The 26,284-nt window shown below is 34.5% G+C and overlaps 1 pseudogene; it reads left to right on the forward strand.

The window, feature by feature from the left end:
• The first annotated feature begins 11,512 nt into the window (after positions 1-11,512).
• LOC149580620 (7-dehydrocholesterol reductase pseudogene) overlaps positions 11,513-26,284 on the forward strand; it is a 158,902-nt pseudogene continuing 144,130 nt past the window's right edge.

The following is a 26,284-nucleotide window of genomic DNA, read 5'->3' on the forward strand; positions in this document are numbered from 1 at the left end:
ATCTTAAGTGGGTATCCCTATGTATTACATGCATCCAATCAAATAAAGGGAAGTTCTAATTAGTAATATAGATGAATCACAACCGTTGATTCATACCTAATCTTGAGTCACCTAAGTCTTCCTAAGGAGGAAAAAACCCTAAATGTTCTATGAGTAGAGTATGAGTAAGAAGGAGAGTATGCATGTGCAAATAGGATATTCATGATGACCAAGGTATTATGATTCGAATTACATTGCAAAATGAGTTAAAGGAAAACAAAGGAAGGAAATAGTGAACAACAAAGAGACATCTGATCAAGAAGGATCAAGAATACATCAATTTAGAGGTGATCTAACATCAAGAAAAGAGTGTTAATCACAGGATCATTGACAAGACATTCTAACAAGTGAATTAGTCAAATCTCTTAATACAGTAGTCTTAATAGGATATATTGAAATCCTCTAATAAGGTGCTTACTTAATTGTGAGTTAAAGTCCTTTAACTAGGCACATTTCTAATAGGGTGTTGAAATCCTTTAATAGGGTAAGACCTAACGGTCTTTGTAAGCATCTAATAGGGTAGACCTTTCATAGGGTAGGTCATGTTTCATGATCAAACATTGTAACCTTCATTGGATACACTTTATTACTGCAGTAGTGAAGATTTATGAGTGTCATCCCCACCCCACTTTTACCTTCTCACTAGATGGTTTCTAAGTAATCATATCTTTTGTCATATATGTGTGAATGCTTACTTTCTTACATACTTTAGATGTATATGCTTTACATGGTATTTCAGTTTATTGAATTGTGAGATGGATGTGTAATGAATGTTTTTATGGGTTAAATTTTAAAGCATTGATTTACCCTACCCCCTCTCAGAGTTTACCTTTCCTATTGTAATTTCAACAATTAGTATCAAAGCCTTGTTCTCTGAAAGTAAAGCTTTGCATCTTTGAGGAAAGATCTTGAAAATGAAAATCTACAGGTTGGGAAAAGTTATTGAGAAACAAATCATCCTACATTAGTTTAATAAGAAAGAGAAGATCTATAGAAATCATTGAAAAGAAAGAAAGAAATTGATATTGAGGAGAATGACACACAATACCAATAGATGGACACGACTAAAATATTTGCAGATGGAAAATCCGATGAATTTGATGTAGTAGTTGTAGATCTAATTGAAAAGAGTAGAACCCTAGTTGAAGAGATCAAAAATCTTAAGTTAGAATAAGAATCACAAGCCATATTACTATGTGAGGTGACTGAAAAGAAAAAAGAAAGCTATGGCAGACAAAGTTATGATTAAAGATGAGAAAAGAATTTTGACTAGTAGACCAGAAGAGAGATCATCAGAAGTAACTAGGATTGCTTACATTCAATTGGAAACTTTGAGCCAAGTGATGATTGAAAATCATGAACTAAATGCAAAGCATGTTGAGATCACAACACTGAATTTGTAGAATGACCAGTTGAGCAATGATCTAAAAAGGGAAAAGGAGTTTGTTGAAAGCTTCAATAAATCTATTGAAGCCATCAAGTACTTTGAACAATTGATGATATCCCTTAGATCTAGCAATAATGCATATGGACTAGGATACCACGGTATACTTTAAGAAACCCCTCCTTTAGAAAAGGTCTAAAAAATTGGCGAAAGGTGTAAAACACCTAACAAAAAAATTTATTTTTTGTGGCGAAAAAAATAGTTTACAAAGAAAAAATAATAATCTCCATTGGCGAGTCAGTCATAGTCTCTCAAACAATGTGTAAAATCTGGGCAAATTGTGTTATTTTAAAACCACAAAAAAATTATACATTGGCGAACAAAAAATAATAATCACATTAAAATTTTAAGTTTTTGGGTGAATCAATTCATTGTATTCAAGGTTAAAAAAAACATATGCGAAGTCGATGGCATCGGAGGTTCGCAAAGGGTTTCATCAGTTTGAAATTTTATGTTACGAAGTCGCGAAAAGGAAATCGCATCATCGGAAGTTTTATTCAGGCAGTTAGTCTATTGGTTGCGAGACCGCGAAATGTTAATTCAAGTAGTTTTCGCATGTTCGCAGCAGTTAAAGGGCAAGGACTTCCGCCAGTCGCGAAAAGGGAGATCGCAAGGTTGGAGGTTTTATGCAGGCAGTTAGTCTGTTGGTTGTGAGACCGCGAAATGTTAATTTAGGTAGTTTTCTCATGTTTGCAGTGGTGAAAGGGGAAAGATATGTCATCCTGCGAAGTCACAAAAGGTTAAGATGAAGCAGTGTTCGCCACTTCGCACCGGTTAGAAGGAAATGGGTTTTCACAACTGCGACAATGCGATGTGAAACGTGTTAAGTTCTAAAGCTGCGACAAAAGGGGAATCTCATTAGAAGAGGATATAAGGCTAATCACAAGGTCGCAAGGATAAAGCGAATATTTGATTTAACTGTTGCGATAGCCCGAGAAAAGAAAAAGAAGGGTTTCATAGTTTCGCGAAAAGATTTCAAGGTTAAGTTGAACCGATTGCGACAGAGCGTAGAATGAAGGGTTTCGCAACTCATAAGATTGTACAATTGTCAATGATAATGTATTTTTGAAGCTTGAAATTTTGAAAGTACAAAAGATCAGGTTTTCAAATCTATTATCTGATTCTGGACAGCTGATGAGTTGATCGATAATAAAGGCAGTAGTTACTACTGGTAGTGATCGATAATAGATATCCATGCACTTGCAAGCTTTCAAACTTTAAAGTCATTAAAATTTAACAATTTAACACCGTGGCCCATCAAGAAGTTGCAAAAAACTAGAATTCTCAAGTATCTACAGCTAACAGAGCAAAAAGATTCAAGAATTTGCAGTAAGATCAGAATGGCACAAGCAGAATCATCAGTAAAGTAGGGCACTAGAGAGGGAAGCAAGCTTTCATTGTCTGCCAAATTTTTAGAAGAATGATTGAAGATTCTCCCTAAATCTTCCAATGCTCAAAGTGCTAATGTCCACGCGTTCAGAGACGCTTACAGCTTCTGTAGAGATGCTCAAGTACCGTACACCAATGGAACTGAATTGTTCTTGTACTTTTACAAGAATAGGGTGCAGAAGGTTCCCGTCTCAAATCCATGGATGAGGAACCTGGGAAAGTTGGTAATGCCGGAGGTATATGTGGATGTTGACCTTATCAAGGCACTGGTAAATGCATATAATCCAACCACTCGATCCTTTCATAGAAAGGATATGAGCGTTCTCTGTACGTTAAGGAAGGATGCCTTTGTTGAAGCATTTGATTTGCAGGGTCCCATGTTAGTTCCTATTAACCTAGAAAAATTGGCAGCAGCATTTGAGAAACAGAGAGATTTCTATACAACACATGCAATGTTGTGACATATCCCGAGGGAAAATCAAAACAAGATGAAAGGAGAATTCTTGAAAATGGTTACTGATTTTATACCCTTGTCATATTTGTGTGCATACTTTCAGAAAACAATTTTCGGATTGAACAAACTATTGGGAGTAGATGGATCCATGGATGCCTCCCTAGCATTGTATGTGATAGCTCTAGACATTCAGGACCCACATACTAATGTGGGGTATGATTTTGGAACATTCATTGCTGATAGTATTCATCAGCAGATGGTGACAGCTCAGCAACGTGATCTTGACAATTTCAAATTTCTACATTACTCGGTGCTTATGCATCTCATCCTCTTCTACAACGTGGGCCATGTGGATTCCAGTTTCATTGAAGGTTTGGACAATTTAAGAGAGGCATTGCCTATTCAAAGATGGACAAGATTATGGCAGAGGTTCTACTCTTTTTCTAATTCCCTTTCTTTTTATAATGATTTTGTTGCAACTATTCATAGGATGTTAGGTTCAAACTTGGAAAGATTACCTAGGTTAATCAGGAAGATTGTTAGACCAACTTTGTGTTTTGATGATGAGGGACCAATTGATCATGATTGGGGCAGTGCCTTTTTGTTAGCAAACTGTACATTGATTAGAATTTTTGGTTGTTCCCAACCCCCTCATTTCTTGCCAAGATATGTACCAGAGAGGGTGGGTGTAGTGGAAATTTTTTGGCAGTTGTTATCCATGAATAGAGAATATCTAGGGCTAACCATTAAAAAGTGGTCTTTTGTGTGTAGAAATTTCAAAGTAGGGGATTTTGAAATTGGTAAAGAGGCCATTGAGGAAGTTGATGCCTTCCTAAGAGAGTTAAATTTCCCCACTATCCCCAGTAGGGTTTATGACCCATATAACATTGTTACAAGTGCTCTTAAACAAATGAGGGGTTATAATGTCATCATTGGAAGGAAAATTTGGGAAGAGGATGTCATTAGGGATGTATTGTATGAAGATGTCTTTGCTGATAGGATGCAGAAGTGGAGAGAAATCCTCTCAGTAGAGGAAGAAATGAAGAAAGTAGATCCTAATTTCCAGGGCTTCTATTCTGATTTACCCTATTTTAAACAAATTGATAAGTGTATTGAGGATTTTGATAACATTATGGCTCAAGTTCCTCTAAATTCTAGAGATAGGGTAAACCCTTCTTCTCCAGAGGCAGATGTTGTATTGGAAATTAGTGACGAAGAAGATCAGCCTGGCCCTTCAGACTGGGATAAAGGGGGCAAGAAGAAACAAAAATTGATTGAGGTTCCAGAAAAGGCTAGAGAGAAAGCCTTACAAGTGCTTCCAAAAGGAACTAGGTATTTTGATGATGCCAGAAAAAAGTTCTTAATTGATCAAGCTACTGAAGAGGAGATGAGACCCAGTAGTTTAGAACTGCAGTCCATGATGCTGGATGACAAAATTATACAGGCTCAAGAATTCATGAAGGATGATGATTTTATCAAGAGTGAAGAATTCAAAATTTTTTTGTATAAACTCAAACAGAATGAACTTTCTTTGCATGTAAAACCTGGAGACACAGATGAAAAAGTGACTAAAATGGTGCAAAAGCTCCAAGCCTATGATCCTAACAGTGAAAGCCTCACTGTAGAGGAGGCTAGGGAATTGGTACAAAGGAGTGGTATGATAGTTTTCCCAGGATGGGATATTAGTTCATCATTTCTGCTTGATCAAATGAGGAGACAAGAAAAATCAATCTCTTATGAGGAGATTAATCCATTTAGTGAATTGCAGGGGGCAGGATTTAATATAGATACTAAGACAATGGCTATTTGGAGTGTAGCTCCAGAATCACAAAAGCCTACCCTGATGGAAATTAAAGAGACACCGGCAGGTAATGCAATTTTTTGGAATGCACATTCAACTTCTTCAGATCAAATTTATAACCTCCAAAACATTGCTTCTATGCTAGGCAAGAACAAGATTGATATTCTTCAAGAACAACTGGTGCAGACATATGAAATGAAAATTACCTTGACACCAGGAAGAAGTATGAAGAGGAAATGAGAAAAACATATGTTCTGCAACATGCTTTGGAGGAATCAAAAAAGGAGAATGAAGATTTGAAAAGAGAAGAAAGGTCACTAAGAGTAAGGGAGGTACAAGACCATAATATTCAAACTGACCAGATAGCAGAAGAACCACATCCAGTAACACATATGGATGTGGATGAGTTTGAGATTAGCAATGATGCAAAGATCAGGACAATGAAATAGTTTTTGATTCATAGAATCACTGCTTTAAAGAGAACCTCTGTAAATGTACATAGTATGTACATTACTCTGCAGAGTAATGAATACCAATGCTCTGAGGCTTTATCACTATTATCTCCATTGTATGCCCAGTGGGGGCCATACATTCAATTCTTTGATAGGTTAGTTCCTTTACTCACACAGAAAAAGGAACTACCTAAGGAGATCATTGTTCCTATAAGGAAAATGATACATCAAGTTAAAGAATTGAATTCATTCTTCATTGGTAAGATCGAAGCAGTAAGGGGAAAATTGAAAAGCATAGCATTGGGTACCCCAGATTTCATTCCAACAATTTTGAACAATGAAGGGTATGTCAAATCTTGGCAAGAGTGGTCTGAATCTTTTGATCTAATATTAGACCATCCAAGATTTATAGCATTTTCAAGAGGTGAATCAAGTGATCAAGTTGTATATGATATGATTGATATGACATACAAAATTGAAGCAGATATGAACAAAATTAGTGGAGAGGGTAAAGCCATCACAGATGAAAAATGGACTAAAAACATCAGTGAATTAGAGGCAGTTAGAAATATAGCATGGCCTGTTGTGGATACAGATATTGCCATCTGGGAGGTTATAGCAGATATCAAAGCAATCCCTTCAGTAGAAGATGATTAGCACAAAATATGGTGGCCCCGGGGAATCAATTGGAGGACAAGTGTTGCAGAAGAATATCAAAGAGAAGTTGTTCAGCATAACAGATTACCTTACCTTTGCGGTACATCCACTGTGGGTAATGCTGCAGTTAGAACTGGAAGACAAGCTTAATGATCACTTGCCACTTGTCACATTTTGTAATTGTTTCCCCTTTTTCTGTTAAAATATGTCACAAAAGGTTTCAACATTATAGCAGATATCAAAGCAATCCCTTCAGTAGAAGATGATTAGCACAAAAGATGGTGGCCCCGGGGAATCAATTGGAGGACAAGTGTTGTAGTAGAATATCAAAGAGAAGTTGTTCATCATAATAGATTACCTTACCTTTGCGGTGCATCCGCTGTGGGTAATGTTGCAGTTAGAACTGGAAGACAGGCTTAATGATCACTTGCCATTTGTCACATTTTGTAATTGTTTCCCCTTTTTCTATTAAAATATGTCACAAAAGGTTTCAACAAATTGTAATGATTATCTTAATTGTTGTTATCTTTTGTCTTTTGTAATGAATCATTATGTAACCTTTGTAAGCCTGAAGCTTGTTGCAACTCAAGTGATATAAATATGAGTTCCCAAGGCTTACAAATGGTCCGATCTGTTGTTATTTTTCAAATTAAGACTGAAGTATAATTGAGCAAATATTGTTCCAACTCTATGTATTTCAATTTTCCATTATGTTTTGTAGTCAGTAGTTCTTTGTGACGTTATGGGCTTTGCACACGTCTCTATTATCTCTTTTTTTATTATCAAACAACTAAATCAAGAGAAAGATACAAAAATAACATTGTGTCAACAATATGAATAGAGTAACAAGTAACAAAAATCTTGAACTCAAATCAAGAGAAAGGTACAAAAATAACATTATGTCAACAATAGAGTAACAAAAATTTTGAAGTCAATTTTTGTAAATTGTAATTGCAATATGACTGAATAATGAATATGGAAGAACTGAAGTAGACCTATAAATTCCTTAGAACTGAATGCTACATTACTAAATCACAATTCACTTCATTGACTCAGTCTCAAATATGAAACTAAAGTCTGACTAGTACTAATAGGTTCCTCTTCATTCTGAATCGGGTATTCAAAATCCATAAAATCTTCATCTTCATTTTGACTTTGAGACCTAAATTCATCATTTATGTTGGAGTCAGTAGTAGAAGTAGAACCACCATCTTTTAAAGTGTTGCAAAGGCCTCGTCTTTCACGTGTGGAATTCCAAATGGCCAATGACCTATCATAAGGAAAATCTCTAACATTGTATTGAGTAACAAACAACCTTAAACAAGTTTCCAAATTTTTGTCTAGTTTGTTTCTGACATTTGATTTCAAAAACCCCAATGCACTGAAAACTCTCTCATCTTCCACCGACCCTAATATCATTGTTTGACATAAATCAGCAAGTTTGAAATATTCTGATATTGAAGTACGTAATACTTCACTCTAACTTATCCTTTTCCAGAGCCTTGTTATTGCACCAGGATCGAATGGATTCTCAAAGTTTTCCATCTGGTTTTTCATACACAATGCAAAAAGTTTACATTGATTTTTAAGATTATTTGAATCTAAGATTCCTTGTATTAGTTGTCCATTACAATCTGTATGCTTTGAAAACTGTGTTATCAATTCATCAAGTTTATTATGAAACAACTTTGCATCAGTTGGATTATGTCCAAAGTGTTTCCAAAATTGAGGAAACGCACAACTCATGGCTTCAAGAATTTCTTCTCGAGGGAATCTTTCACGAATCTCACTTGAAAGTTAGTAGGAAATAGACTTCACATTTTCACTAACAGATTTAACAATCTTGTCAAAATCATCCTTTCTAACTGGTAGTACTCTGCCTCTCTTGGTTGTTTTAGATTGGTGCATTGGTATTTGAAATCCTTTCACAAACACACATAGCTCATTTTTCCCATTGAATTGTAAAAAATTCTTAGCATGATTCAAATCTGTAATTATCTCCCACCTTGAAAAAATTGGGCTATGACCTAAGAGATCTAAATACAAAGAATCCAGAGCCATGCATGTCATTTTAAGTAAATCAGAATACTCATGAATATACATAGTTCTGTCTTGGTCTTTCTTAACAAGTTTGTTCATTAAATCCAGCATGGGGAGAAGACTGGCTAAAGTTAATAGGTTCTCTATATCACTTAACTTATTTAACAAATCAGGAGCTCTGTCCACTATAAGGCATTGCTCATATAGAACTCCAATCAAGGATTGATATTCTACTAGAACTCGTTCTGCTGGTCCATGCAAAGATATCCATCTGGTCTCAACATCCTTGAGAATCTTATTTCCTGCTGTTACTCCCTCAGAAAAAATCTTAAATTCTGCAAAGCATTTAGGACTTCTGCAAAAGTACGAGTGGAGCTCACGGATTAGATCTTCAACTTTTGACACTGTAGGAAAAGTACTTACAATCTTATATGCTAAATTCATTCGGTGGGCCGTGCAGTGTATGCCAAGCATATAAGGTGCAATACTAGTTTGTAATCTTGCACAAAGACTAGTCCTTTGCCCTTGCATTACTGCAGCTCCATCAGCTCTGACATACACTAACTTCTTTGCAATTGTCAAGTCATCCATACCAGCAATTTCATTCAAAGCTTTCTTAACTTCTAAATATAAATTTTTTGCAGTTGAATTGGCCCTCATTTTATGAACACAAAGTAGATTAGCTTGACGGACATGATCTTTTACAGTATATACATGCATACAGACCCAAGCAGTGTTATCTACTGTAGTGACTTCATCTAAGGATAATGAAATGAACTTAGATTCTTTTACTCTCTCCTCTACATTTTGCTTTTCCACCTCAGCAAGACAGCTTGTCATTTCCCATCTAGCGTATATTGACCAATGTGACATAGGATAGTGAGGAACTCTCAAAAAAGATAATAAATTACCATATTCTGAAAAGTCTCTCATAGGATGCCCTCTAAATAGAATATGAAAAATAACACTCATCTGAACGGTCTTTGCCAAGTTTGCATCATTGGCTGCATGTTGAAGCCCATCCTTGATTGGATTGCCACTACTACCACTACCAATTACTGCTATTTTCTTGAAATGCTCTTTATATTCTATGGCATGCTTAACATGAAGGCATTCTTCCTTTGATTTCCATCTCACTGCCGCTACTTCCTTTCCATCTATGATTTGTTTTTCATAAACCTTACCAATATGTTTTTCTATAGTGTGAGATTTAACTGCAACTTTTTCTCTCTTTTAGTTTTCCAGGTACAAATCGTACACTTGCATTCTGTTGGTGGTTCATCGTTGTTTGTGACTGGTTCAATAAACCAGTACTTTGCTACCCAATCAACCTGGAAAGTCCTTTTCATTTCCCACTCCCGCCCCATTTTTACATTCCTTTTTCTTTTCTTCCTACCAACATCAATATTATCTTCTGTTACAACATCTTCTGTTGTTTGAACATTGTTATCCTCATTTGATGCATTTTGATTTAATTGAATAACAACTTGCTCTTCTAGTGGTGGTGAGGTATTGTGATTTCCTTCTGCACTTTTACTTGCCAAAGTTGGTGGACCAGAAACATTGTCAATTCCAAAGAAAGCCTTTATGGTGGTATCTCTAAGTTTTTGGCATTTTGATGTAAGATTAATCCCTTCACTGCCCTTGGGGTTCTTTCCCTTGTCACTTCCCTGAGACTGAGCAATATTAGTTACAGGCTCACCCTCCCCTGACATCTCAATCCATTGATAATCCGTTTAAACTTTACTTCCCTGAGAATAAGCAGTATTACCTTCAATATCCATTTAAAACCACAAAATATTTATACATTGGCGAACAAAAAAATAATAATCATAGTAAAATTTTAATTCTTTTGGGCGAAAATTTTATTGTATTCAAGGTTAAAAAAAACATACCATGGAAGGGCTAGGGAATTTGTACAAAGGAGTGGTATGATAGTTTTATCAGTTTGAAGTTGGCAACTTGGCAGTTGCGAAACCATGAGAAAGGCTTTAACAGGTCTATTGCAATGTCGCTGTCAAAGTGAAAGTTAATAGTTTTGTGTTGTGAAACCGCGAGGAGGGCAGAGATCACATCATCGCCAGTTGAAAAGATAAAGGAGATTGTGTTGCGAAACCGTGAGGGTAGAGATTGCATCATCGCCAATTTAAATGATGGTGAACTTTTATGTCGCGAAGTCACGAAAAAGGGAGATCACACCATCGGATGTTAGCACTTCGTAGCGGTTAAAGAGAAAAGACTTCCAGAAGTCGCGAGACCGCGATGGCAATGATTTCGCATGTTCGCAGCGGTTAAAGGGAAAAGACTTCCAGCAGCCGTGAGGCCGCGATGGCAAAGATTTCACATGTTCGTAGCGATTAAAGGGAAGACTTCCAGAAGCCGCGATACTGTGATGGCAAGGATTTTGCATGTTCGCAGTGGTTTAAAAGAAAGACTTCCAGCAGCTGCGAGACCGCGATGGTAAGGATTTCGCATGTTCGCAGTGGTTAAAGGGCAAAGACTTCCAGCAGCCGCGAGACTGCGATGGCAAGGATTTTGCATGTTCGCAGAGGTTAAAGGGAAATGAGTTCAAGGGAATCTTTCACGAATCTCAGTAGAAAGTTGGTAGAAAATAGACTTCACATTTTTACAAATCCATGCATGCAAGCTTTAAAAACCATTAACATCGCCAGCAACTTTCAGCATTGTGTCCACTTTTTGAAAAATTTCTAATGAAAATGAGATAAGAAAGGAAACTATAGATAAGCTTTTGATTAAATTAAACTACATAAGCTCAAGGAGAGTATTTTACAGCACAGCTGCACATACCAGTGTACCACCACTTGTGGAAGCTATCTCTGGAGTCTGAGTCATGCCCGCGATGTGTCCTGCGCTGCCAAAAATTTGATGGAGTGTCAGCAGTATTTAGTGAATGTCTCATTGCTTGGGTGAATTTGGATTTATACACATTACAAATCAATACAATTACCAATTTACCACGCCAATCGAGCTGACTCCTCCATGACAAAATGAAAGAGTGTTGGCGAAATGAGCCGACTCCTTGACTTCCCATAACGTGAAACGAGCCGACTCCTCCACGGTAAAATGAAATTGGGATGGTGAATTCTCCCATATGGCATGAAACGGAAACTTGAAACCCGGTGAACATTCCACGATAAGCGTTACCTGGTCGGCTGCATGAAAGGCGATACCACCAGGGAAAAAACTCAAACGTAACATTTTCCTTGGCGATTACAATGCTAGGAAACCAGGTAAACCCAACAAAGTTTGGCGACTAGGAAACCATGGAAGGGCTCAGAAATTGCCAAAAATAACATTGGCAAAATGTCAAATTCACCAAAATACGAAAATTCGCCACTATATTATACCCTGTGGGATACACTAGTACTGCAGAAGGATAATCATCTAGAAGTGTTGAAGAAAGAAGTGACAAAGGTAAGAACTTAAAACCTACTTGTCATAATTGTAGTAAGTTAGGACATACTACTAATGTGTGCAGGAGAAAGATTGTAAATTAGAATGCTAAGAAAAAGAACATTTTTCACTACCACAAGTGCAACATACAAGGTCATTAGGCACATGAATGTAGGACCAAGACCATGCACACTCAAAGATTTGAAAGATGGTATTATAACTATCAAAATTATGGACATAGAGCTTTTGAGTGCAATTCCAAATCTAACTGGTCATCAAACAAGCAAACAGAGGTAAAGCACAATGGAAAATCTTATAATTGGGATTATAATACAAGGTATAGTTGTCACTACTATCAAGAGTATGGACATGTTCCTAGGAATTGTATTAGAATACATTTTAGAAGTGATTACAAAAGGTGGTTGAGTCAAACTACATGTTTTACCTATTTGAAGACTGATCACATCAGCAGATACTATCCAACAAGATTAAAGGCACCAAGTTGTGATTTCAACAAAGGAAAAGGCAATGTAGATATTGAAAATGTTAGAAATGAGATGAACAAGACATGGAAGAGAAAGGAGGATTGTAGCACATCAAGTGCAGATGGGATCACTTCACTTGATGGGTCAGGTGATCACACCTCATCAAACTAAGCAATCAAGAGGTATGTAGGACTAATATTTAAAAGATTTACCATACATCAGTTCCAAAAGTTTTAGTTTTTGAAAAGATTACATATGCATGAATAAAGATGCAAAGTGGTGTTAGAACTTAAGAAAAAATCTTTAAGTTTTGTTAGTTTTTCATGTTATTGCCAAGCATGAAAAAGTTTCATATTGTTATCGAGTGAAATGTTAGTCGATGCCAAGCTAAATAAATTTGTTAGTTGAGGTTGAGCTCATAATGGTTTCCAAGCATATGGAAATATATGTGTATGCCAAGTGAGCCAAAAATTCAATTGATGTTGAGCTTACATCTGTGTAAGTACTTAGCATTAAATGTACCATTTTAAGGGCTATTTGATCAATTTTTCATTCATTTGACATCATTTGAATTTGAAGAAGTGCTCAAAGAGCTAAAGGTGAACTAGAGAATTTGATCTAAAGCATTTGTAGGAAATTTAAACAGTTGTTTGACACCACTCAAGTAGAATTTATAAGGTATTTATCGTGTGTCGAGCTACACAGTTTAAAATTTCACAAACCCTAGATATATCTAATAGCATCTAGTTCTTTGAAAGTGAAAGGTGTAGAGGGAAAAGAATTTTTGAATGTTTAGTTAATTAGCAATAAGATCAAACAACTTATTTTCAAGGCAATTCCAGATATAGCAATATATAAGTAGGATCCCTCTGGTGCATTGTCTATGATACCACCACAAGTCTTGATGATTCAAGATGTTAGGAATTGTTACACATGTAAGATAGGAAGAATAGAAGACATGGAAATAAGAGAACCATATGGAAAGTTATGCAAAAATGGAGTGTTGAAGGAAGAATTCAAAATTATAGACAAGAAAGGGTTAACTCGTGCCCTAGATTTCGCAAACATCTTCAAAGAAAAGTGGATTAATATTGTCTTAAGTAGAATTCATGATAGCTCTGTATGGTTAGAAAATTAGCCAATTAAAATCACAAAGAAGATAGTTCATATGGTAACAGGGTATCCAACCCTAGATTGACCAAAGACCATGAGAAGTGAGTCAATGGAGATTATTGAAAAGAACACATGGGTTGTATGGAATACAAGGGGAATGACTATTGATAATATCACAAATCTCCTGATAGCTTTTGTAGTGAGGTTAATAGCACACAAATTTTATCAGTCTAGTAGATTAAATAATGTACCTTGCATTGCAATAGATATGGGCTACAAAATTGTGAAGAAGGATCATACTTATGATCTTACCAAGTTGCAGTTACAATAATTGATTGAGAATCTAGGAGCTATAAGGAAAACCTAGAGTGCATAGTATAAATTTGGATCTATTATGGTATTTATTTTCTTCTATGTGAAAAATACATTTCCTGTATTTGGTAAGGTTGCATGGAAGGTGAATAGATCAATTGCAATATAGATAGGAGAGCTAATTGAACAATTAGGTAATAACTTTGAGTTAGTAATGACTAGTTATTTTGAATATTTTAAGCAATCTTTGAAGAAGAAATTAAGGATACTAGTCTCACTATTAGAGGAACATTTTAATGATGTTTGCTTCCTAGTGTACAAGTAGCAATTCCCAAGGTAAGATGGCTCCATTAGGATATGAGATCAATGTTGATGAAGCCTCTGCAGCATTCACAATATTACTTGTAGAAAAAGTGGACAAAGAAGCCCAAGAATTTGGTATTTATGACATGGCCAAATCAAAGACCACCATGAAATTGAAAACTTCCTCTATAATTAGGGAGAATAAAAAATTGGTGTAGAAACTAAAAGAAAAATTTGGCAAAGGAGCCAAGGAAGAGGAAGAAGAGGAAGATTAAGAAGAAGATGTTGCAAGCATGAATGTTGATGATATTCCTATGGGGGAGTATTGTAGATATGTTACGATTATGATGTGTTACATTCATGACTAAGCTTGTCATTAATGTTAACATAGTAGTTTTTTGTGGTATCTAACAAAAGAACAACTAAAAAATCAAGTTGGTATGGAGGGCTAGTTGAGAATTATAACTGTTTGAGGTTATGAAGATACTTCTAAGTATCTATTTTATGTAGTTAGCACTGGAAGACAAAATGTTAAGTCTAGAAGAAGTTATGTAAGTTTTGGTGATGTCTATTCTAAGATAGAGTTTATAGAGGCATGTTCTGGTAAACTTGTTAAATCTCTTAGTAGATTTGATATTCTAATTGAGGAAATGAAGATGACATGTTGATAATGACGTGGCTAAGTCTGCTCATCATAATATTGTGTGTATGGAAATTTATTCAAGTTGCAAGGTGGAAGATTAATGTTATCACTAAGTGTAATGTGTTCTTAATGTGTTCCTATAATAATTAATTGAGAAGTTCTAATAGCCAACTTAGGGATTTTTTTTGAGGACTCGGTATAAAGGAAGGACATTTTCCTTTATCATGGTATGGCTTTTATGATTGATGATAACTAGCAGTAAGAGTGGAATACGAAGTTGAGCAAAGAAATGTGGAAGTGAAAGAACCTTTATTATTGAGGTTTTACTAGGTGATTCATGATTTGATATTTGGATCCAAGGTTTATGACCTACTCTACAAGGTTTGGCAGTGATTGGTTCAGTTGACAAAAAAAAGGAAAGAAGAAAATAATAGTAAACTACATGTTTGGGCACTAAGCTCTTCTTGTAGTTGAAATTGCATGTTTGAGAAGTGGGATCTTCTTGCACACATTGTACTACAACTCCTAACAGGGATAGAATCTCCTAACAAGGTTGGAATCTCCTAATAGGTGATAGAAATAATAGTCCACCAAGATAACTAAGATGGGAGGCGAATCAGTTATCCAACAATTAAAACATTTATCTTCTTTAAAATAACTTAACCATTCAACCAAAGTAAATAGAAACTATAATAAAATTCTCATATACAATTACACTAGATATGTTGACTAGGGAAACCCTTGATTAGAGAGAAAACCCTTGTGGGAATGATGCCCACAAGATGATCTACTAATGTAAATACTCCTTGTTAGAGGATGGACCCTGTTAGGAGTCTATTACAATATTTTGTATAATGAATCCCTATTAAGAGACTTGAATCCCTATTAGGAGATTTCAACCCTATTAAGATCTATGCCAACCCTATTAGGAGTTGTAGTATAATGTATGCAAGATGAGCCAACTACCCAAACATGTAATTTCAACTACAAGAAGAGCTCACTACTCAAGTCAATAATTTATTATTATCTTTCTTCTTTCCTTTATTCTACCAATCAAACCAATCATTGTCAGACCTTATAGACCAGCTCACAAACCTTGAATCCAAATATCAAACCTCAGATCACTCAATAAAACCTTCTCAATGAAGTTTCTTCACTTCCACACTGCTCTGTTCAACTTTGCATTCTGCACTATCTACTACTTATCATCAATCATCAAATCATATCATACATCATACATGATAAAGGAAAGTGTCCTTCCTTTATAATAAGTCCTTAAAAAAATTCCCTAAGTCAACTATTTGACCTTCTCAATTAATTATTATAGGACCACATTAAGAACATGTTACACTTAGCGATAACATAAATTTTCTACCTTGAAACTTGAATAACTTTTTGTACATGCAAATTTATGATGAGAAAGCTTAGCCATGTCATTCTCAATGTATCTTCTCCATGTCCTCAACCTAAATCCTCAAGATATCAACTCTACTAAGGGATATAACAAGTCTACTAGAACATGCCTCTATAAACTCTATCTCAGAATAAATATCACCAAAACTTACATTACTTCTTCTCAACTTACCCTTTCTTCTTCTAACATTGATTGCATATATTAGATACTCAAGAGTATCTTCCATAACCTTGGATATTATAACACTCAACTAGTCATATGTACCAACTTGATCTTTTTGTTGTTCTTCTATCAAATACCACAAAAAACTACAATGTTGACATTAATGACAAACTCAATCATGAATGTAGCATATCATCATAGTATCATATCTGAAATACTCTAGCATAGGAATATCATTAGAATTCATGCTTGCAACCAATATTCTAAAAGTCTCCCAAATCTTCCAACAATCTCCCCCTTTGGAATTTATGGCAATAGAGATGAAAAAACATTTAGTTCCAAGAATACCAACAAAAGACTGTTAATCTTCTTTTCAAATCCTCTTCATCAATCATTCTCCCCCATTGATATACCTCAATGTGTTTTCTGTAATACTTCTCCCCATGATGTTCCATGATGTTTTTCATGCAACACTCTCCCCCATTAACATCAATGTCAAAGGTTTCATCAACCAACATCTCTACACCAAATTTTGCAACAATTGATTTTTACTAGCTTGAGTGTCAAAAGACACTATTCAAAATAATATCCAACAAGAGTCCCAAATGACTTTGTCCATTAGAGATACTCCCCCATTCAAGAAGCATTAGCATTCAGTCTAGACAAACAATGGTGTTATGTTTCCCTGGACTAATACACTCTTGCATCTTCTACTCTGATGTAGTAAGGGGCATAACTCCAAGCATACCTCACAAATGCTCAAAAGTCTCCTTAGGAATAGGCTTGGTGAATATATCTGAAATCTTCTATTTAGTGCTCACATACTCCAATCTAATTTCCTTTTGTGCAACTTTTTCTCTCAACATATGATACTTACTACAAATGTGCTTAGTTCTTGAATGCAACACTAGATTCTTAGATATATTTTCCATGCTTGTGTTGTCACAATGTATGACAATAGGTTCATTAATTTCTATCCTTATATCCTTTAACATCTACTTCATCCAAATGACTTGATTGTAGCTTTTTTTTTTTACAACATACTCTGCTTCAACTATACTTTGTGATGTACAATCCTACTTCTTGTTTAGCCAAGAAACCAATCTTCCTCCAAGAAAGAAAGCTCCTCCATTGGTGCTCTTTCTATCATCCATACTACCTACCCAATCTACATCAGTATAAGTACTTAGAGTGAAATCATTAGATCTATCATACCACAATCCAAATTTTGAAGTTCCTTTCAGATATCTAAATATCCTTTTTACTGCTACATAATGTGTTTCTTTGAGATCAGTTATCCAAAAATTAAAATAGTTATCTTCTTTAAATAAACTTAACCATTCAACCAAATTAAATAGAAATTATAATAAAACACTCATAGACAATTAGACTAGATATGTTGACTAGGGAAACCCTTGATCAGAGAGAAAACTCCAGTGGGAATGATGCCCATAAGATGATCTACTAATATAAATATTCCTTATTAGAGGATAGACCCTATTAGGAGTCTATTACAAAATTTAGTATAATGAATCCCTATTAGGAGACTTTGAATCCCTATTAGGAGATTCCAACCTTATTAGGAGTTATGCCAACCCTATTAGGAGTTGTAGTATTATGTATCCAAGATAAGCCCACTGCCCAAACATGTAATTTCAACTACAAGAAGAGCTCACTACTCAAACAAATAATTTATTATTATCTTTCTTCTTTCCTTTATTCTGCCAATTGAACCAATCATTGTTAGACCTTGTAGATCAAATCATGAACCTTGAATCCAAATATCAAACCTTAGATCACTCAATAAAACCTTCTTAATGAAGTTTCCTTCACTTCTACACTACTCTGCTCAACTTCACATTGTGCACTCCCTACTACTTATCATCAATCATCAAATCATATCATACATCATACATGATAAAGGAAAGTGTCCTTCCTTTATACTAAGTCCTTAAAATAATTTCTTGATTCAACTATTAGACCTTCTCAATTAATTATTATAGGACCACATTAAGAACATGTTATACTTAGAGATAACATTAATCTTCTGACTTGCAACTTGAATAACTTTTTGAACATGCAAATTTATGATGAGCAAACTTATCCATGTCATTCTTAACATATCTTCTCCATGTCCTCAACCTCAATCCTCAATATATCAACTCTACTAAGAGATATAACAAGTTTACCAAAACATACCTCTGTAAACTCTATCTCAGAACAGACATCACCAAAACTTACATAACTTCTTCTAGACTTATCCTTTCTTCTTCCAACATTAACTGCATTTATTAGATACTCAAAAGTATCTTTCATAACCTTGGAAAGTTATAGCACTCAACTAGTCATCTATACCAACTTGATCTTTCTATTGTTCTTCTGTCAGATACCACAAAAAACTACTATGTTGACATTAATGACAAACTTAGTCATGAATGTAACATATCGTCATAGTATCATATCTATAATACTCTCACATAGTAATATCATCAGCATTCATGCTTGCAACCAATCTTCTGAAAATCTCCCAAATCTGCCAACAATCTCCCCCTTTGGCATTTATGGCAACACAAATGAAAAAAATCTTATTCCAAGAATACCAACAAAAGACTATTAGTCTTCTTTTCAAATCCTCTTCATCAATCATTCTCCTTTGTTGATATACCTCAATGTGTTTTCTACAATACTTCTCCTCATGATGTTCCATGATGTTTTTTATGCAATACTCTCCCCCATTGACATCAATGTCAAAGGTTTCAGCAACCAACATCTCTGCATCAAATTTTGCAACAACTAATTCTTACTAGCTCAAGTGTCAAAAGGCACTATTCAAAATAATATCCAACAAGAGTCCCAAATGACTATGTCCATTATAGATACTCCCCCATTCAAGAAGCATCAACATTTAGTCTAGACAAACAATGGTTCTATGTTTCCTTGAACTGATGCACTCTTGCATCCTCTACTCTGATGTAGGAAGGGGCATAACCCCAAGCATACCTTGAAAATACTCAAAAGTCATTTTGGGAATAGGCTTGGTGAATATATCTACAATCTACTCTTTAGTGCTCACATACTCCAATTTGATTTCTTTTTTTGCAACTTTTTCTCTTAGCATATGATACTTAATAGAAATGTTCTTATTCCTTGAATGCAACACTAAATTCTTAGACATATTTACCCTATTTGTGTTGTCACAATGTATGACAATAGGTTCATTAATTTCTATCCTTATATCCTTTAGCATCTACTTCATCCAAATGACTTGATTGTAGTTATTTGTTGTTACAACATACTCTTCTTTAGCTATACTTTTTGTTGTTCAATCCTACTTCTTTCTTAACCAAGAAACCAATCTTCCTCCAAGAAAGAAAGCTCCTCCATTGGTGCTCTCTCTATCAGCCATACTACCTACCCAATCTACATTAGTATAAGCACTTAGAGTGAAATCATTAGATCTGTCATACCACAATCCAAATTATAAAGTTCCTTTTAGATATATAAATATCCTTTTTACTGCTACATAATTTGCTTTTGTGGGATCATCTTGGAATCTTACAACAATTCCAACTATATTTCCTATATCAGACCTTATGTGAGTCAGATATTGCAATCCTCCAATCATAGATCTCTACTTCTTCTGCTCAATAGTAGGTGTGTCATCCTTTATAGATAGCATGTGTCTAGTTACCATAGGTGTTCCAATGGGTTCCTTCCAAATCAAACCCTTTTAGTAAATCCTTCAAGTACTTAGTCTAAGAAATAAAGATTCCTTCTTTATTCTATACAATCTGCAATCCTAGGAAATATTCCATCTCTCCTATCATACTCATCTCAAATTCTTTCTTCATCTCTTTAGAAAATTTTTCACTTCCCTTATCATTTCCTCCAACTATGATATCATCAACAAATATTACCAAAATCATCAAACCATAATCAATTTCTTTCTAATACAAATTAATATCTACCATACTTTTGCTATATCAAAGCTTTGTCAAATATTTGTCCAACCTCGCATACTAGGTTCTTGGTGCTTGCTTCAATCCATACAATGCTTTCCATAGTCTGCATGCTATGTCCTTTCCATCTATCAAAGGACATCCTTCAGGGTGCTCAATTTACACTTCTTCTTCAAGTTCTCCATTTAGAAATGCTAACTTGACATTCATATGATATACTTTGAATCTCTTTAGTGTTTCATATGCTAAGAATAATCTTATTAGTTCTATTCTAGCCACTAGAGCATAGGTTTCATTATATTCTATTCCTTCTTGCTATGAGTAACCTTTACATACCAATCTTTCTTTGTTCCTTACAACTTCTCCTTGTTCATTCATCTTGTTCCTAAATACCCATTTGGTTCCTATCACATTCTTGTCTGCTAGTCTAGGGACCAATACCCATGTCTCATTATTTACTATCTAATCCAATTCCTCTTTCATAGCTTGTTTCTAATAATCATCTTTGCATGCTTCATTTGCATTCTTAGGCTCAACTTGAGATATCAAGCATAGTTCTTCATTGACTCTACTTCTTTTCATCACAACTTTGTCTTTGCTTCTGATGATCTATTTAGATGGGTGATTCTTTATCATATTCTTTCCTAAAGTAGGACTTGCTATCTAAACTCTTGGCTCTACTAAAGGTTCAGAGCTTTTTTCTTGCCTTGGTTCTCCTTCATTATATAAATCATTGTAAGTCTTTAAAAATACCTCATCATTCCTTGGCTTAGTAATAACATCATCATCTAAATTGTAATCAACTATTCTTTCTTGTATTTTGAATTTTTCATCAATTCTCACATTTGCACGTTCCATAATAGTCTTAGTTCTCTGATTATAAAATCTATAAGCCTTACTTTTCAATGAATAACCAAGAAACATACCTTCATCACTTCTAGCATCAAACCTATCAATATCATCATCTATTTTGATATAAAACTTACTCCCAAAAATTTTGAAATACTTAACTATAGGTGAGTGACCAAACCATAGTTCATAAGGGGTCTTGTTTGTGTCTTTCCTAACTTCCAATCTGCTCATAGTGTAGACTATTGTATTCATAGCTTCTCTCCAATTTTTCTTGGATACATCATTCTCTACTAACATAGCTCTTGCAGCTTCTATAATCGACTTGTTTCTTCTCTCTGCAATGTCATTCCATTTAGGGGTTCTCAACTCAACTCTTTCTTCTACTCTAGAATCATATCTATGTTCTTCAATATAATTTTTATTTTGCAAATCATTGTTAATGATAACTTCCACATTGTCATGGTTAGCCTCTAGATCAACAATAGTTACCAAATCTATTTCTTCTAATACTTTCTCTTTCTTAACCAAATTATCCTTATCACAATCATTCAAGAATCTTTCCATACTATCTTTAAATTCTTCATCATCATCAGAAATCAATTTTTTTCTAGATTTCCTTATTCTCTTATGGAATGTAGACACATAATGACCAAACTTATTACATATCCAACAAGAAAAAATTTCCATACCTTCTTTTTTTGTTTTCATAACTAGATCAATACCTTCCTTGATCTTCATGTCTTCTTTGGATAACTCACCAAGAGGAGTTTCTACCACTATCTAACTTAGGACTATCTTCTCTCACCATGATCTCCTAAAGCTATTAAAATTTATCTTCAGGGACCTAATGTTCTAATACCAATTGTTAGAGGCAATAGTCCACCAAGATAACTAAGAGTGGTGCGATGAATTAGTTATCAAAAAATTAAAACATTTATCTTCTTTAAAAAAAAACTTAACCATTCAACCAAAGTAAACATCAACCATAATAAAATGCTCATAGACAATTACACTAGATATGTTGAATAGGGAAACCCTTGATCAGAGGGAAAACCCCAATGGGAATGATGCCCACAAGATGATGTACTAATAAAAATATTCCTTGTTAGAGGATGGATGGACCCTGTTAGACAACATTTAGTACAATGAGTCCCTATTAGGAGACGTTAAATCCCTATTAGGAGATTTTAAACCTATTAGGAGTTTTTGCAACCCTATTAGGAGTTGTAGTACAATGTATGCAAGATAAGTCCACTGCCCAAACATGAAATTTCAACCACAAGAAGAGCTCACTACTCAAACAAGTAATTTACTATTATCTTTCTTCTTTCCTTTGTTCTGTCAACCAATCCAATCATTTTTAGACATTTTAGACTAGGTCATGAACCTCATATCCAAATACCAAACCTTAGATCACTTAGGAAAAGCTCAGTGATAAAGTTTCCTTCACTTCTGCACTACTCTACTCAACTTCACATTCTGCACTCTCTACTGCTTATCATCAATCATAAAATCATATCATCCATCATACATGATAAAGGAAAGTATCCTTCCTTTATACTGAGTCCTTAAAATAATTTCTTTAGTTGGCTATTACACCTTCTCAATTAATTATTATAGGACCACACTAAGAACATGTTACACTTAGCGATTACATTAATCTTCTGCCTTACATCTTGAGTAACTTTCCATACATGAAAATTTATGATAAGTGATCTTAGCCATGTCATTCTCAACATGTCTTCTCCATTTCCTCAACCTCAATCCTCAAGATATCAACTTTGCTAAGAGACATAACAAGTTTGCCATAACATGCCTTTGTAAACTCTATCTTAGAATAAACATCACCAAAACTTACATAACTTCTTCTAGACTTATCCTTTCTTCTTCCAAAGTTAACCACACATACTAGATACTCAGAAGTATCTCCCATAGCCTTGGATAGTTATAACACTCAACTAGCTATCTGTACCAACTTGATCTTTCCACTATTCCTCTATCAGATACCACAAAAAATTGTTATGTTGACATCAATGTAAAACTTAGTCATGAATGTAACATATCATCATAGTAGCATATCTACAATACTCCCCCATAGGAATATCATTAGCATTCATTCTTGCAACAAATCTTCTAACAATCGCCCAAATCTTCCAACAACATGGTCTCTATGTACTAAATATTGTAATAGAATCCTAACAGGGTCCATGCTCTAACAAGGAATATTTATATTAGTACATCATCTTGTGGGCATCATTCCCACTAGGGCTTTCCCTCTGATTAAGGGCTTCCCTAGTTAACATATTTGGTGTAATTTTCTATGTGAATCTTATTATGTTTGTTGTTTACTTTAGTTGAATGGTTAAGTTTACTTTAGTTGAATGGTTAAGTTTGTTTAAAGAAGATGAATGTTTTGAATATTAGATAACTGATTCAACCCCCGCCCCCCAGCCCTCTCGATTATATTTGTGGACTACTATTTCTAACAATTGGTATCAAAGCATATAGTCCTTGAAGATAATGTTTAACAACTTTGGGAGATCCATGGTGAACATGTTTAGAAAAGGTAGTCTAAAGTTCAATCGAACAAATTATGATAGCCAGGAGGAAATGATGAAGACATATCTATTGTGTATGGGTCTAGGATATTGGATCTTGATAATATCAGAAAAGATAATCATTGCTAAAAAAGATTTGGAAATTTGTACCAAGGCAAAAAAAAGATCTTTTTATATGTGACATGATATCAGAAATTACTATAGGTATCAAATCTCAAGGAGGAACCAAAGAAGATGATGAGGTCATATCGAAGATATTGAAGACTCTAAAACCACCATTTAAGTTAGTAGTTCAGATGATATAGTTGTTGATATCTTGCACCAAAGATTTCATAAAGGATTCATTGCTTGGAATACTTGAAGCAGTTGAGAATGAGATTAGACAGTCTAAAGAGTTGAATAGAAAATAGATAGCTTTTAGTGCCCTAAATATTTGACCTAGTCTATCAAGGATCACAAGTGTTAGAGGATATTTTCTAGTAGTGGTAGATCTGAGAAGGACAAAAAGATTAAAGGAGTAGCCCTTCTTGTAAAAGGAGAAAAAGGAGTTAATAAAATCTTTAAATATTCAACTTGTGATGAATATGATCATTATGCATTTAAGTGTCCTAAAAGAGGGAAAAATTATAAGGAAAATTACAAATCTAGAAAAGGTAGAGAGTGTTTGTATGCAAATGAAGATAATGATTTTGATGAACAAGTATTAGGTGTTAGTGATAATGAAATAGGATTTGTGGCAATTAAAGAAGAAATTCTAGAAAAAGTAGCTTTGGTGTCATAGGTTTAGAAGAGATCTAAATGGATGATTAATAATGGTTGTTCATATGTTATGGTTGGTGATATGAACAAGTTTGTTAATTTCAAAATTTGGGATGGAGGCATTGTCAAAGTTGGAAACAATGCAGCATGCCAAGTTAAAGGTACTGGATCTATAACTCTTGATGGTAAAACTAACACTAAGGATGTATATTTTGATGATGGTTCAAACCAAAATCTTTTGAGTGTTGAACAACTAGTGGACAAAGGTTATCAGTTGCAGTTCATAGAGAAGACATGCATAATCAAAGATAAAGATGGAACGATAATTGGAATAGGAATTAGATCTAGAGGTAATGTATTTTAGTTGAATCCTACTGAAATGAAATGTTTGGTTGCAAAGGTAGATGGCAGTTGGTTATGGCATAAGAGATTTTTTCATATAAACTTTGATAGTATTATGAAGCCTAGTAGAATGTTTGTAGTTAGAGATTTTCCAAAGATTGTTAAGCCTACTAACACAATTTGCAAGGAGTGTGTTTTGGCAATGTATAACAGAACTTTTTTTTCCAACAAGAAGTTTACCACTACAACAAAGTTGGAGATTGTACACATAGATCTCAATAGTCCTAAAAAAACTAAAGGATTCTATGGTGAAAGGCATTTTATAATTCTAGTTGATGACTCTTTTAGAATGATGTGGGTTGCATTTCTTAAAGAGAAATCTGAGGCATTTGATAAGTTTAAGGTATTCAAGAATAGTGTTTAGAATGAATTTGGTATGAAGATTAAATGTTTAAGATTGGATAGAGGAGGATAATTTACTTCAAATGAGTTTAACCTATTTTTTGAAGAAAATGGAATTAAAAGACAATTATCAATTCCAAGAACCCCTAAATAGAATGGCATTAGAGAGAGGGGGAATAAGTTAGTTACAAAAGTTGCATTAGAGAGAGAGGGAATAAGCTAGTTACAAAAGTTGCAAGTGCTATGTTAGCAGAGAATGATGTATCCAAGATGTTTTGGAGAGAAGCTATGAATACAATGGTCTACGCTATGAATAGATTGCAAGTCAATAAAGACACAAATGAGACCCCTAATGAACTATGGTTTGGTCACTCACCTATAGTTAAGTATTTTAGAATTTTTGTGAGTAAGAGTTATATCAAAAGAGATGATGATGTTGGTAAGTTTGATGCTATAATTGATTAAGGAATTTTTCTTTCTTATTCATTATAAAAAAAGGCTTTTAGATGTTATAATCAAAGAACTAAGACTATTATGGAAAGCGCAAATGTGAGAATTGATGAAAAATTTAGGATACAAGAGAGAATAGTTTATTACAATTCAGATGATGATTTTGTTACTAAGCCAAGGAATGATGAGGTGTTTCTTGAGACTAACAATGATTTTCAAAATGAAGGAGAGCCAAGGTAGGAACAAAGATTAGAACCTTTAGCAGAGCCAAGAGTTGAGATAGTGACTCCTACTTTAGGAAAGAATATGATAAAGAATTACCCATCTTAGTAGATAGTCAGAAGAAAAGACAAAGGTGTGATGACAAGAAGTAGAGTCAATGAAGAAATATGCTTGATATCTCAAGTTGATCCTAAGAATATAGATGAAACATGTAAAGATGATTATTGGAAGCAAGCCATGGAAGAGGAATTGGATCAAATAGTAAAGAATGAGATATGGGAATTGTTCCCCAGACTAGCAGACAAGAATGTGATAGGAACTAAATAGGTATTCAAAAGAAAAATGAATGAACAAGGTGAAGTTGTAAAGAACAAAGAAAGATTGGTATGTAAAGGTTACTCACAACAAGAAGGGATAGATTATGAGGAGACCTATGCTATAGTGGCTAGAATAGAAGCAGTAAGATTATTCTTAGCCTATGCAACATAGAAGAAATTTGAATTGTATCAGATGGATGTCAAGTCAAAATTTCTAAATGGAGAACTTTATAAAGAAAAAGAATACATTGAGTAGTCTAAAGGATGTCCTTTGACAGATAACAAGGAAATAGTATGCAGA

Source organism: Cupressus sempervirens, chromosome 1 (assembly GCF_028749045.1).
Source record: "Cupressus sempervirens isolate cs-2001-9-10 chromosome 1, ASM2874904v1, whole genome shotgun sequence".
Taxonomy (NCBI): Eukaryota; Viridiplantae; Streptophyta; class Pinopsida; order Cupressales; family Cupressaceae; genus Cupressus; species Cupressus sempervirens.